Source organism: Melospiza melodia, chromosome 3 (genome assembly GCF_035770615.1).
Source record: "Melospiza melodia melodia isolate bMelMel2 chromosome 3, bMelMel2.pri, whole genome shotgun sequence".
NCBI lineage: Eukaryota > Metazoa > Chordata > Aves > Passeriformes > Passerellidae > Melospiza > Melospiza melodia.
The window spans coordinates 66231140-66245433 of record NC_086196.1 but is presented as its reverse complement, the minus strand read 5'-3'; the positions used below and the strand labels follow the sequence as shown (position 1 = coordinate 66245433).

At 39.6% G+C, this 14294-nt stretch overlaps 1 long non-coding RNA gene across 1 annotated transcript in view; it reads right to left on the bottom strand.

The window, feature by feature from the left end:
• The window catches only part of LOC134415994 (uncharacterized), an 84030-nt gene extending 78585 nt beyond the window's left edge, over positions 1 to 5445 (bottom strand). Inside the window, exon 1 of the long non-coding RNA XR_010027154.1 lies at positions 5235 to 5445. This is a non-coding gene — a long non-coding RNA (uncharacterized LOC134415994). The remainder of the gene's footprint in view (positions 1 to 5234) is intronic.
• Positions 5446 to 14294: the final 8849 nt, after the last annotated feature.

The window sequence follows — 14294 nt, the reverse complement described above, 5'->3', positions numbered from 1 at the left end:
AACAAATGGAAAAAAAAAATCACAACTATTAGCTGAGGTTCAAAAGGCAATTACTCTATTAGAACATGATTTTTACTTCTATTAAAGGGATCTGCTTTACACAAACCCTAAGACAGCAGAAGCTGGCACTACTAAATTTCTGTCAGGAGAGCCACTTTGAGTCACAGTACTTGAAGATCTGTTCCAACTACTCTTAAGTTCAGGCTCTGTATACCTGGGAAGAGCCAGATACTTTTTAAATGCTTTTGAGAAAACATATCAGTAGTCAACTTTTTCAAAACAGCTTTCATATTTTAAAGAGTTATCTGTTTGGGGATGTGGGCTGTTGCTTTTTGGCTTTTTTTTTTTTTTTTTTATAGAGAAAATTTTCTAAAGGAATTAGCACTTGGAGTGTGGGTGACATGGGCTGGCTGAAAAGCACTCCCTGTAGATCCAGAGTCTGAAGGAAGTATCAGGCACCATACTACACATTCTCAAATTTACTTAAGATACAAGTTAATTTTTTGTCCTACAAAGGTCTTCAAATATACTGTGCTGCAACTAGGATTCCACAAATGACTTAAACTACCCAACTCAATGTACTAAATGAATGCTAGTTGTCCCATGGATTTATACACAAGCCCCCCTAATTTCACAACAGTTTCTTTTACAGTTTGTGCACCATCCTCCCAGAGCAGCTTTCTCTCCCCTCACATTCACCACTTCAGTGCACCCTTTGATTTCATGTTCCTGAGGGCCAGTGTTTCACATTCACTCCCGTACTTAGGCACGTGATGATGGAGGACAAAGCTGCTAGCAGTCTCCAGAACAGGGGAGCCTCTGTCCCTTCCCAAGCAACACAAGGAAAGTGCTGGTCCAGAGTGGTGAAGATGCAAATTTTAGGCCAACTTTTACAATTCTACAACAGCAGTTGTCAGATTTTTCTAACCTGGGAAAGATCAGCCCATAGGGCATTACTCTCCCTAGAATTTCTTTTTCAAAGGGGTTGAGACATTGAAACCTCCACAGCTGTTCACTGAGGTTAGCCCAGCCCCTCAGTTATCAAAAGATGTCCCCATCTTCTGATAACTCCACTCAAGTTCACTGGGATTTTGCCCTCAGACCCCCACTTCAGCACGAGTTAAGCCCATCTAGACAAACAGATTCATTGAAGTTCTTGGGACCTCGATGCCTAATAGAGTCAGCAAAGATATAAAGCTGAAAGTCCTTTGAGGAGCTTCCCCTTCAATTCATTAACCACAAGGATCATACTAAGTAAGGAATCTTGCCTGCGTTAGACTTTATTTTTAAATTATAAGATAAAGAACAAATCTCAGATCTTTTGCTTCTGAAGAAAAGAGGATGGAAAAAATTTTGTGCAGTTTTCACTCTTCTTGTTATTTTCAGCTGGCATTTATACCATTGAGACCATATTATCATCCATGAGCTTGGCATCTCAGCAATGCATCACAGCTCAGCAAGCAGTTAAATCAAAACTGAGGCTCTTATCTCAGCAACATCCCACCAGAGTTCTCAGAGGGCAGAAATTTACACAGGCAAAAGAGTGAGATCAATGCCACCCTCTGAAACTGATCTTGAGAAACTCTCACTGGAGTTTAGGCATTCCCCCATCTCACTGTCCTCTGGTGGACTTTTTCAAATCAGTCTGCCACATTTTACCCTAAGAAGGACACTGTTATTGACAGGAGATCCCAAGCAACATCAAGTTGCTGAGAAATCAGTAGAGGTGTGCCTGCAGAGTGAGAGCTTCCTTTCTCACTCGTGGTGTTATAATCTCAGCTGTAGTAGGATTTCAGAGGATTTCAATTTCCATTCTGACATGCAGCACAAGAATGCCTATGGAGCCAAAAGAATTTGGGCCAAGCCACTAAGAGTTTTCATCTTTACTAACATGCACTTGACCACACACTGTTGGGCAAGGCATGTAGTCAGCATTGCTTATATCAACTTACTGTAAAGACCACAGACTTGTAAATTGTGAAGTTTAGTCCCACACAGAATGGGGAAGGAAAGGGACTTCTGCTGATGTTGTGCTGAGTAGCATTATTTTTCCCAAAAAAGGAAGTGTCCTCATAATAGTAACATTGTTGGATGTATTTACTATCAAGATCACCAAGGCACTTGCTTTTCCTTTTTATGTTATTTGTATCTTTCACCACAATCACACTAGCAGCTGAGCAAACATCATTCCAGTTTGGAGGGAGCAGGTTAAAAATACTGTCTCCTACTCAAAAAAATGTTCTGCCCATTTGGAGCAAGTCTGTGCTACAGCTCCTCAGCACTTTATACCCACTGATCTCAAAGGACCTCACTCTCAGGGTGAGAGTATATGTAATTTCACAATTCCCCTTCTGAATAGATAACCAGTATTTGAAGTGAAGAAATATGTATCAATTCTTTTTAAAACTGGTAGCCTAGAGTTGGACTTCTAGGCTTATTGTTTGCTTTTCTAGAGACAGAAAACTTCCATTATGCATTTTCAAAAATGGATATTCAACATCTCTGAATTTCAGCACTTTTTTCAGTATTAAGGTTAATTTTTAAAATATTAACACTCATATCTTTTTCAGAGAGTCATCCAGTTAAATGAAAAGATAATTTCTGATACAAGTTATTTATTTAGGCATAAACATTAACTAAGTATTTGTTCATGTCTGCAAATAGAGATGTAGTGATTTGCACTGATAATAGGGAGACTAATTACCACTCTCTACAACTGAATCTTAAATCTATATAAACAAAGGTACCCCAAAAGAAGCAAGATGATCTACAGACACAAAGATACACTTGTGCACACACATTTTTAGGAAAGGCACCAAGGACAACTACTCCTATCTAGCTAATTCCAAAGATTGCTCTCCCTACCAAAGCCTTTTAATTAAGCTAGTAAATTGCAAAGGAATTTCATCCAAATAAAGTGTGGTTTAAAGTTCTCTTATCCGAGAAGATTTCAAATGATTTATCAGAATTCTGCTTCAGGTATCAGAGCAGTAACAGCACTGTTACAATCCCAATCCCACAAATTATAAATATCAGTTTCATCTGTAAACCCAACCTTTCATTTTATTGTTCCAATAAAGCTTGATCCAGCAGCTTTGGCTGCTTCCTGAGCTTCCAGGCTTGGAAGAATTAAAGGGTTGAAACCCAGCCTGAGCATATGCAGTGTTCTTCATTTTACCTCATAAACACTGTGCTCCTAGACATTAGTGGAATTGCATTTGAATGCAATACTCTGGGGTAAGGCAAATGCAATGAAACGTTCCCATATGTAATGATCACTCTAACAGTGATATTAAAACACCTATCTCCCAGCACCATGACAAGGCAGAGCTATAGCCCATGCCAGACCAGCTGGACTTGGTAATCTAATACTGCCTTGGTGGACATAGCTGGATCTAGAACTCAGCTCAATATACAGCAAAATGAACAGGATAAGGAAATTGTTTGCAAAAATGCAAATCAATTTTCTCCCAAGACCCCAACAATATCTAATTCAAGTTTTGATATAAGCCAATATCCACAGCAAATAAAACAAATTAATTTTTTTTCATGTTAAAAAGATCAGAAATTGCTGTCTTCGTAGAAGCATTCCCTTGGAAAGATCAAAAAGTACAGGAACTGCCAAATCTTGAGAAAATGTTCAGCCTTCTGTCATGATTCTCCTACAACACACGTCTATACTTGCCATATGCAAGGAGTCCATGTCTAAATGCATCAGTCCACTTGACTTTTGTGAGCACAATGAACAGTTTTCCTTTGTCTACTTGCTTTTTAAAATTCTATTATAAAAATTTCAAAAAACAACCACTAAGAATTCCAGAATTACACTTGCTTTCTCCTCTCAAAGGAAAATTCTTAAATAATTTGCAATCTTAGTTAGTACACAAGAGTATAGTAAAGTACAGGGAAATAAAAATTCCAGCATAAAAAACGCAGGATGTGTGGAAAATATAAACAGCTTGATTCAGTAAGCATGCAAGGGATTGAGGCCTGTTTGTCACCAGATCTGCCCGAGCTTCCCCCTGGAGTGAAACTCAAGAAGCATACATGGACAAAAGCATGTCAGGGCTTGGTGGGGAAGCCAATACAAGAATAGCTGCAGTAGTAACAGTGTTCCACATTCATGAAGATCTTGGGTTACCAAGATAAATTCAGCTACAAGACTCACCCTTGTGCATTCTTAACCCTTTCACTGCAGGATGCCTTCACACGTGGCAGTGGGGGGAGTGCAGAGAGTGAATGCTATGGAATCTCAGGAAGGGCTGTTTCTTCTGGCTGACAGTGATACATCTGCTATCACTCAGGTTTAATCTTTCTAGAAATTTAAAGTCTTATTTAAGAGGTAATGGATACTGCTGTGGTTACGAAGTACTTTGCCATTAAACCATACTGATGTGATCAAGTTGGTTATTTTCCTCACATACTGAGGCATAAGACCTGCTTATCCCAGTCTCCACAAATTAAAGTAATAATTTTTAAATGTTTGTTTATACTTCTTCCAGGCCATTTTTTGAAAGATTCCACTTCCTCCAACTAATAAAGGACATCATTTGAGGTAATGGCTTTCTTTTCCAGTTTCCAGATGCCCTGCTATCTACAGTATTAACAGGCAGCAGCTACTATTTTCTTATCTTTCTGAATTATAATATTACAAAACAATTATTTCAAATTTTCGGGTTTATGCTAGCTGGAACCTCTAATCTTTGCTTTCAACAGTACATTAGTGAAGACAATACAGAGGAAAGAACATTCCATCACCAAGACATCTCATTTAATTTCCTATTTCAAAAAGACATTAAATAAGATCTGTTAAGAAATGCTTTATTGTGTGCTTGACTGTGGGTTTTTAATAAATTCCTTTTTGTATTTGTACAAGAAGTAGATATAGTGTAATATTTGAAAAAAAACCTTGTATGTTTTTTTCTCCTGAAATTGATCACAAGAAATGGAGGAAATATTGCAACAATGCCTACTGATACAGTAATCAGGTCCAAAATCTATCAATGGGTCAAATGTCAGCTATATTTCTATCAACAGAGGCTGGCTGTATTCTTGCTCTTCCAGAATTTTATTTTGTGACCACTCTGTCAGCGTCACTGCCTCATGTAACATGGAGATCCATAAATAGTTCCCTCCATGACAAGAGGACTGTAGGAATAGAGCCATGAATTTTGGGATAAGTGAAAAACAAGCATGGAAAGACAACATGCAATTATCAAGACAGAAAAACTCACGGTAAGTATCAGGACTTGTGGTCCACTGAGAAGGATACAGAATTAAGTCAGGTTTATGCCAGATAACTTGCAAGAATTGACAACACTGAAAGCTCCTTGTGGCTTCTCAACAAAAGAGTGGGTGTTCGTGTACCTTTCTCCTTCCAAACAGCTTTTCTAAGGCTGCAGTGGAAAAAGCCCTGATAACAGACTGAAATCAGCACTATGTACAAGAGCTCACTGCTAGCAGGGAAGGCCAGCTCACTGCTAGCAGCAGCCAGTCCTTCCTCACTCAGATCCAAGCAGTCAGGTTGAATCCCACCCTGAACTCTTCACCTCCTCTCCAGCACGCTTCCCCTCTAAATATAAACTGCGCTGCTGACATGATTGCAGCTGGCACTAATCTTTTCAGATGTTTTCCATGTTGTCCTTGGTTTTGTTTGCTGTGTTGAATCAGGCAAAATTCTGGTTTAAGCAACAAAGAATAGCAAAAATGTATGTAGATGAAACAAAAAATACAGATAAAAAAACATAGGAACCAACAGATGGGTGTAGGAAGGAAGAGATTCATAGAAAGCAAGTGATTTGATGAGCCTGAATTAAGTTGAGCTAATAAGATTCATCTGAAACACTAAATATCTTGCAAGTGTTAGAATCTCTTTCATCTGTAATTCTAATAGAAACAAAGCTGTATACTGTGAACAAACATGTTTGCACCAGAGATATTTGAACTCTTATTACTCATTAACAAACAAGTCAGAGCTGAGGTTCCCCTCATACTTGAGCAGCTAGAAGGAAAACCTAGAAGGAAAAGGAGAAAAACTACAGACAGCAATTGCCTGCAGCTTGTGTCATTCAGTGGAAGTACACAAACTTCAGCTAAATTCTGTGTACACAGCTGTGGGAGTACATAAAAATTTAAAAATTACAAGTCTTTCTAAGAACTCAAAGCAAAATGCAAACTAGGATGAATAAAAGCAGGAAAGCGTTATGTACCCTAACAGAAGAAGTCTCTCATGCTCTTGGTTCTCTAGCTTCTTCATGAAACCCCCTCTAAAGTGATAGCAATGAAAGGCTGCTGCTTTCTCTGTTGCAGAGTGGTGAACACTGCCATGGAATGCAGACAATCCAGGGGTGGTTCAGCAATCATCCAGAATTGCTCTGTGTCACTCCTGATTTTTCCATTGCCATAAAAATAGTGGAGGTGTGAGTTTTGGAAGTGAGGCAGCAGGAACAGGGTTCAGAGTTCTGAGCCAAAGAAAGGGAATGGGGAAAGACCTGCTAAAAAATTATACCAACCAAAAACACACATGTGAAAATGTGTCAATATTAGCTGAGCAACAAGAGAGGTGAAAAATGGCAGAGCCCTGTTTTCCCAATATAACCAGCTGTCACTAACTGCAAGCTTCCAGAGAGAACAAGGTTCTGTACTGAAGGGAAGTTTGGGACACAGCGTGCCTGCAGTGGCATCCACTGCCTGTTACAGTTCCTCCCACACAGCGCCTGTGTGGCCACACCAGAGGGCAAATGGTTAAAGGCATAATCAATTTTCATTAAATAGCTGAAGCGCAAGTACCTACATGCTCTAGATGTATTTAATTGTCAGACTCTGGGCTGCTGTGCTTTTCATCATGACTACCAATAAACAAGCTTTTCCATTAATATTTACACTATTTTCTTACATTTCCCTCTTCTTTTTACATTTCATGCCACTTAATTCACCCAAACACTTGCACAAACATACAAAGAGAGGAGGGAAGGGGTGTGTTGCTGTTTGAACTAGTGTGCTGTTCATCATAAAATGTTTGGGCAGAAGCTAGTGTACAAAGTCATGTAACCATATCAAGTTGTAATAAGCATAAATTTATGTATTTGAATGTGTTTACACATTTGTTGCCCACTCAAAAGGAACTTTAAACTTGTTGCTTTATTACTGTGATACCTTCTGTTTCTCTTTCTTTAGATGGACATTTATCTCAAAGACTGACCCTATGCTCATGAAAGATCATTCAGCTGTAAAGACATGTGAGGAAGAGGGATGAGGTAACAAAACAATTTTAGCAAAACAAGAGGATTTGGTTGTTTGGAAAACTATAATAATGTTCCTACATTTGTAAAGGACCATGCCCTGTGAGCTTTGTTTTTCTCCCAGTCCAAGCAGCCTTCTTTCTGCCTCCTGGAGCATAAGGATAACCAACAAAATCCCTGCTGAGGGCTGCTATGCACATGCTTGGAGGAATGAGAACTCTTTAATGCATTTAAGAGTTAGTAACCTTATGTACATTATAAATGAAGAGAATAGGAAAGTTTTGTGCCTAAAAAAGTCTCTAAATACTGTTTCAGGACACTAACAGATTCCCATCAGTAGTCAGTCTAATTTATATCCTCCATACCACATTATGCAATGTCCAGTTGCTCGTACAGAGCCTCTCTTGCTGCAAAGCACTAGATATCCATTGCCACTTGGGTACTAGGACACAAATTGCTGGATTTGGAAAACCACAGCTCCTGTGTTTCTGTGATGTGTCCTTAGCTAGCAAAGGATAAAAGAATTCAGAGACAAATATCCTATTAACTGTCCTGTTAGATAACTAGTACTACACCAGTAATTTCAGTTAACTCTTTTTAATGGGGCCCAGAAAGAAACCCCATCCTCCCAGCATATCCCCCTGCACAAGGTTACTCCCTTACCACAGATCTGTAAAAGAAAACTGCCTGCAGCTCTCCTATTTCATTGCAAATGCCAGTGTTTGGCTGCAAATGCACCACTTCCACTGGAAATTTAAGCTAACAGACCTGACTGTCTGGAAATCACTGAGGGCACACACTGCTTTCCTCAAACCCTGCTGAGAGGGGAAAGTATAAGGCAGGAAGAGTCACAGCTTCTGCAGCTTCAGGACTGCTGCAAACTTTTCTGCTCTCTTTTCTGTTCAAAAATGTGACATCTGGGGTTGCAAACTAGCACCAACAAGAATTTCTAATTTGTCTCTAATCACATACAGGCAAAGGTATCTGAGCTCAATAAATCAAGATTACTGACTCATGCACAAGCTTAGAAGTATTCCTTTTTGTGCTTATAAAGGGAGGGAAGGAGGAAAGGAGGGAGGGAAGGGGGGGAAAGGTGCAAGATTTCCCGTAGGCTGTTAATATGCATAAGCAATTAATTTTTCCTAACTGGCTGAAAAACGAACTGAAGTGGAGCAGAAAACCAAAACCTATTAAAAACAAACAAAAAAGCCTAAAGAACCTAGACCTTGCATGTTACGTGGTACAACTGGGGGATTTTAGGTATAAGTGTAGATAATTGTTGCTGATGGCAGAAGTTCTGTTAGCACTGCTCAGAGCTGGCACGGCTCCTGCTCCCCTCCAAGGGCAGATTCCATGCACTGAGAAGCTCGGTGCTAGACACTCCCAGTGTGCCGTGAGGGGGTGGGAGGGCTCTGTGTAATTACACTTCTTGCCAGCCTGCAAAAACAACAGCCATCCACCACTCCAGCCCAAATATAAAATCTGGCAGAAGGGGACTAGACATTCACACTAATCTGCCAGCCTTCTGTTTCAAATGACATGTGCTTGTAAACAAACAAACAAAAGTACATTTGGGGTTTCTGACTACAAAAAGAAGAAAAAGGAGGCTTTTTTTTTTAATGCATGGGCTAAAATCTTAGTACGCAAACCATCAGTCAAACTCTAATTGGCTAAATTACTAAAAATGCCTTGCAAAATTACGGCAAACACTCTACCTAATGGCTAACATGAAAATATTAAACTGCAAATTAATGACAACTCTGCTATGACATTAACAAAGGAGACTTCAGAAAAATGAAAAATTAGATCATTCTGGAGAGCAGACAGGAAAATGCACAGCTTTCATGCATTGCCTACATGTTTGCAATGAAAACCACACAAAATTTGCCTGAGTTCAGATTTCATTGCAAACATGAAACTTAGCTCAAGGGAAAATTTGCTAATGTTTGCATAACTATTCAGTCAACTGGGGCCCAGCCTCAAGTAAAGCTTTATGATCTAAAGAACTAAAAGAAATGTACAGTTTCACATCAAAACTAGGTGAAATGGGAAAAAAAAAATGACAGTTTCATTTTGAATTTTGATGAGATTTTAAGTAAAACTTCAGAGGCAAATGTAATAGCAACACAGACTGCACAAGCACAGGTGAAGACTAATGACTATGTGCTGCCTAAAATCATAACAATTTTTAAAAGGTTAATCTTGCTCTAAGGAAGCCAGTCAGAATAAAAGCTGTTCTCATGCTCACAACTCATGTTGAGGGACAGGGCAGGGGGCACCCCCAGTTCTGTGTTGTAGGTAAGAAAATGAGGCACAAGGGTTACACGTGAGCAATAAAGCTTGACTGTGAAGTTAATTCTCATCTAAACATCCTTCCTCTCACCCAGATCTGCTTCTGCATGCAGAGCCAATCACATACACACACACACCTGTTTCAAGCAGCCCATTTAACTCCAAAGCCAAATGGTGTCTCACCAGTCTCACTTTGCACATCCTCTGAGCATATCACTCAGATAGGCTCCACATGCAGTTAGTCAATCATTTGGATATCCTCACATCTCCCTATCAGCATCTGGTGCCATCTATTTGATGCAGTATTTTCTAAAGCAGTTTGCTTCCATGTTTATGCTTCTGCCTTATTGAGGCATTCTGGGCTTTGACATCACTGAGTTGAATTCAGCCTGCCGGGGATAATCAGTGATGGAAACTCTAATGCACAATCAGACTGGCCTACAAATTATCTAGCAACCCTATAGCTGCCCAAAAAATTGTATTGAGTGTGTTCCTTTATACAGAGTCACCAAAACGCCCTCCCACATATTGTACAACCAGAGGCTCCCCTTAAGTGAAGAGAAAAATAACAGTAAAATGTATGCTTTTTATGTCAAAGTAGGATTTTACATTGAGATAAGTAACAGAAGAAGCATGGTTTATTTTTATCTCTGTATGCATAATTACAGTCAGATGTATAAACTGTCAACACACTACTGGCGAGGAGGGGGGGAGCAGAAGGGGATTTTTTTTGACAGAATGAAAGGAATTATTTTCTAGTTTGCTTTGGTTTTACAATCAGTAGTTATCTCAAGATCCGTAGTCTTATGTCAGAAAAAAAAATTCTCCATTTTATAGTGAAAACATGGCTTTTAACCTCCACCATGTGAAGTAACGATGGAAACATTAAGAGTCACTCTCCTTTGAGAGTAATTTATTCCTGGAATAGAGTAGGCTCTGCCAGCAAGATTACATTCAAAAGTGGACAATATTAGAAAATCCCAGTGACAAGGACTATTTAGAAAATTACACAGCTAAGAAGTATTTTCTGACTAATTTTGGTCCCTAAGTTAAAAAACGTTAAAAAGGTTGAATTCCCCAAATGGAAAGATCACTTGGCCCAGATTATAAAATACACAACAGTTTCTTCTGACACTATTTAAACCAGCACAAAGGTCTAAACCAGTTAAGAGAGGGACATTATTGTCCAGAAGCATTTTGGAAAACCAGAGCAATAGCCACATTGCAGATCTAAAGTCTGGGGTAGCGCGAGCTCAAAGTGGGCCTCCCCACACTCTGCTTCTGCAGAGAGTCACACCAAGAACATCTCTTCAGCTGCTTAGCAGGTCCTGTGAGATCCCCTATAGCACCATTTTAATCCAGCAACATATATTGCATGTTGAGCCCCATCTCTGCTAACACAAGCATCTTGTAACCCCCCCAGCCCTGTCCCCTTCAGCATGGTGTGGACGTGTGCTCTGCACTCAGTATAAATCAGCTCCAAAAGCAGACAGACCCTGCAGTCACTTGGGCGTCACAACTTTAAATGATGCCTAAATTTCATTTTAAAACTGAGCCAGGGTCACCGCCTGTCCTGATTCACTTCTCCATTGTATCACCCCAGCAACAGCTGGTAGATATGCTCCAAGCAGTTTGTCTCTTGGCACCTCGTGGAAAACTCTCTGTCCTTGTATGAGGAATTGCTTTAATTCTTCCCCTTGCTTTATTCTGTGCAGGATATTAGGTGAGCCTCACAGATATCACCTGAACTGAGGAGGACGTTGTTAATGCCCAAAGAACAGAGATTCTGGTTCTGGAATAAAGCAAAGTCTCAGAGTGACCTACTGTAAAACCATTTATATCACACCCTGAATTGAAGGCACGTGATTCTGTCAAATGAGGTATCAAGTAAAGGGGTGCTGTCAGCAGTCACTGCTTTTCTAAACTGTTTCAATAAATCTGCAGTGTTTCCTTAAACATCTAAGCCTCACAAAATCCCTGTGCAATTTTCTTTTTCTACGTGCACGGAATGTCATAGAGACAATCAAAAATAAATAACTCTTCCTTGAGATGATGGGCACTTGGCAACAACAGCTAGAGTTTCTCAAGGCAAATTCAAGAGCAGACAGGCTAAACAGACTGTTTGAGAGTCATCAGCTAGGCAGAAATGTAAAGTGGCCAAAGGGAGCCAAAACCCTGACACAGGGATTGCATCCAAATTTTAATGAACTAGTTTTATCAGCAAATTCTGGAGATTCAGGATTCACCCAATAAACTCAGACTTTGTCCCCCAGATGTCCATTAACCGACGAGACATTTTAAAAAGGCCTTAGGTCTTCTTGGTGTGGCCATTTTTAACTCTCCCTTTTTTTTTTTTTTTTGGAAGGGAATGAATAAGTCTAAAGCACCAAAGGCCAACCAGTGCTGCATATGTTTTATGTATATAAATGATCACAAAAAACAAAACACAGAGGACCATTTTATATTATTGTAATTACAGTTGATAGACTCCAGAAGAACAGGCTATATGACACGTCAAAGAAAGATGAATATGCAAGCTAAAACTATGCACTTGGTGTGAGCTTCATAATTATGCACTCCGAGTCTCAGAGCTACAGGACATCAGCCAAGAGCTACATAACTCATTTGGCAGCAAACAGGTACAAAAAAAAGCCCATCAAAATCTGTCGTCAGCTTTTTTTTCTTTTGTTTCTTTTTTTTCCAAGTAATGGCTTCAAGGTACTTTGGAAATGTCTTTAAGTCCCCTGGCTGCCATAGCAAAGTCTCCCTGCAGCCTTGACCACTATTTCTATTTCAAGAAGCATCTAGAATGAATCTTTTCTGCCATGCTGAACAGGCTGGCTTTACCTCATAAAAAGTCTTTTCTTCCCCCTGCCCCCACTCATTCCTCACCACACTACCAAGTAATTCTATTTTTAGCACAGAAGGAAGTGTCAAGAGAGACTGTCAAGGGTGGTGTACCACAGAGCTGACCCACCACATTTTTACATACATTTAATAAAACAATTATCTTCAAAGCTCTTTGTTTTCCCAAAATAGAAGACTTCAAGCAGGAAGCACAATGAATAATGGGGGAAAATGCAGTTATTGATGAGAAAGAAGACAGTAGGTTTGCTGCTGCCAGGATGGGGAAAACATAAATGCTAGAGAACATTTCATCAAAAAATGGGTTTCTTTTTGCTGTTATTTATATAAATGTTAAGTGAGAAATTCTTTTTCACTATTTTTTTAACAGACCATGAGATCATTTCAAAGGTGCTGGTAAATGTTTCAAAACCCAGTTAAATAATGCAATGCAGGTCTAAATTTAGCCTTTTGTTGTTTTGATCCTGTCAACCTTTTATTGTGGCAAATGTTTCTCTAGTATCATTCAGGTCTGCATCTGTGGCCATAATCATTTATCTTGCTTTGAAAAAAATAAAAAAAGAAACACACCACTTTTGGAAGATAGGCAACCAAAACTTTGGAGTTCTGATCTTGTAAAGAATCATGGAGACACAAAAGTTTTCAGTATTGCATTGATGCTGTCCATTAGTTAAATGCAGAGGGACAGACTGTGACTTCACATTCAAGAACTGAATTAAAGAAAAAGTACAAGAAAGGTCTTTCCAAATCCAGCCCTCTCCACATCACCCTAACAGGGAAAGGGCCTGTGTTATAGAAAGACTCCTAACCTTTATCATATGTAATCCCTATTGTCAAAATTCCCAGCAGAAAGCAGAAGTGGGCTGAATCCTTGGTACCCAGAGAAGTCAGTCACCTGGCATTAACAAAATCCTGTTGGCATCTTGATTATGTCAGGTTCAAATAAATGTGTTTCACAAACATCACTAATACCCTGATCTTTTGCAGCTTTCCTAAAAACACTCAATATACAAATACTCCAGAAAGAAATTTCACATGCAGAACCCATAGTTATGGATATGTAAAACATATAAAAAGCAAAGCACGTTTCTGCAGGAGCACAGCATTTTTCACGTTTGCCAGAGGCACACGAGGGAAATGTATCCCCAAGATCCCTCTCTTTTGGTTCTCCTCTCAATATGCCAAAAGCTCTCCTGCTCCTAATTTTCCCCTGCACTGTCAGTGTACAAGCATTGGAAGGAAGAGATCAGATGCAGAACTCGTTTTCAATTTCTACTGCAGGGCTGAGATTTGAGAGAGGTGCACAAGGCCCACATTACCATACTCTGTATGATGAAAGAGCAAATGCAGCCCACGTTTGACTGGAGCAGTGGGATAGCTGTCGCCACACCCCATGGCAGAGGCACACACCACCACCTCCAGGACCGGGAGCCGATATAAACCCAGCAAATCAACACCTTCACAGAGGAGTCATTACAGAGGAGGCAGAGACTTACCAAAATGATTGTAATTGTGTAATGTTAACAACATTATGCCCACACATGAGTATGCCCACAGCATGGCATACTTTCCCCAACATGACAGTGACTGAGTGCCATCACTGTCACATATCAGGATCTTTCTAAAAAAGGATAGGAAAGGTTGGCTTTACACTCCAGCAAGATTTTTGAATTTAGGCCGCTGTGTAGTTTCTTAGTCTTTAGTCTGCCTTTGGATAACATTTGAAAGTGAAAGGATCAGAACAATAAATCTGGATGTCACAACAAAGGGTCCATCTGTAAACAGCAACCTACAAATCTAACAGATTAGTCTGGTAACTATGGCAATATATGAAATGAAACCTCCGTGTATATTATTTGCAGAACTGTCTGCATTAAACTTGTCTCAATGGTGTCT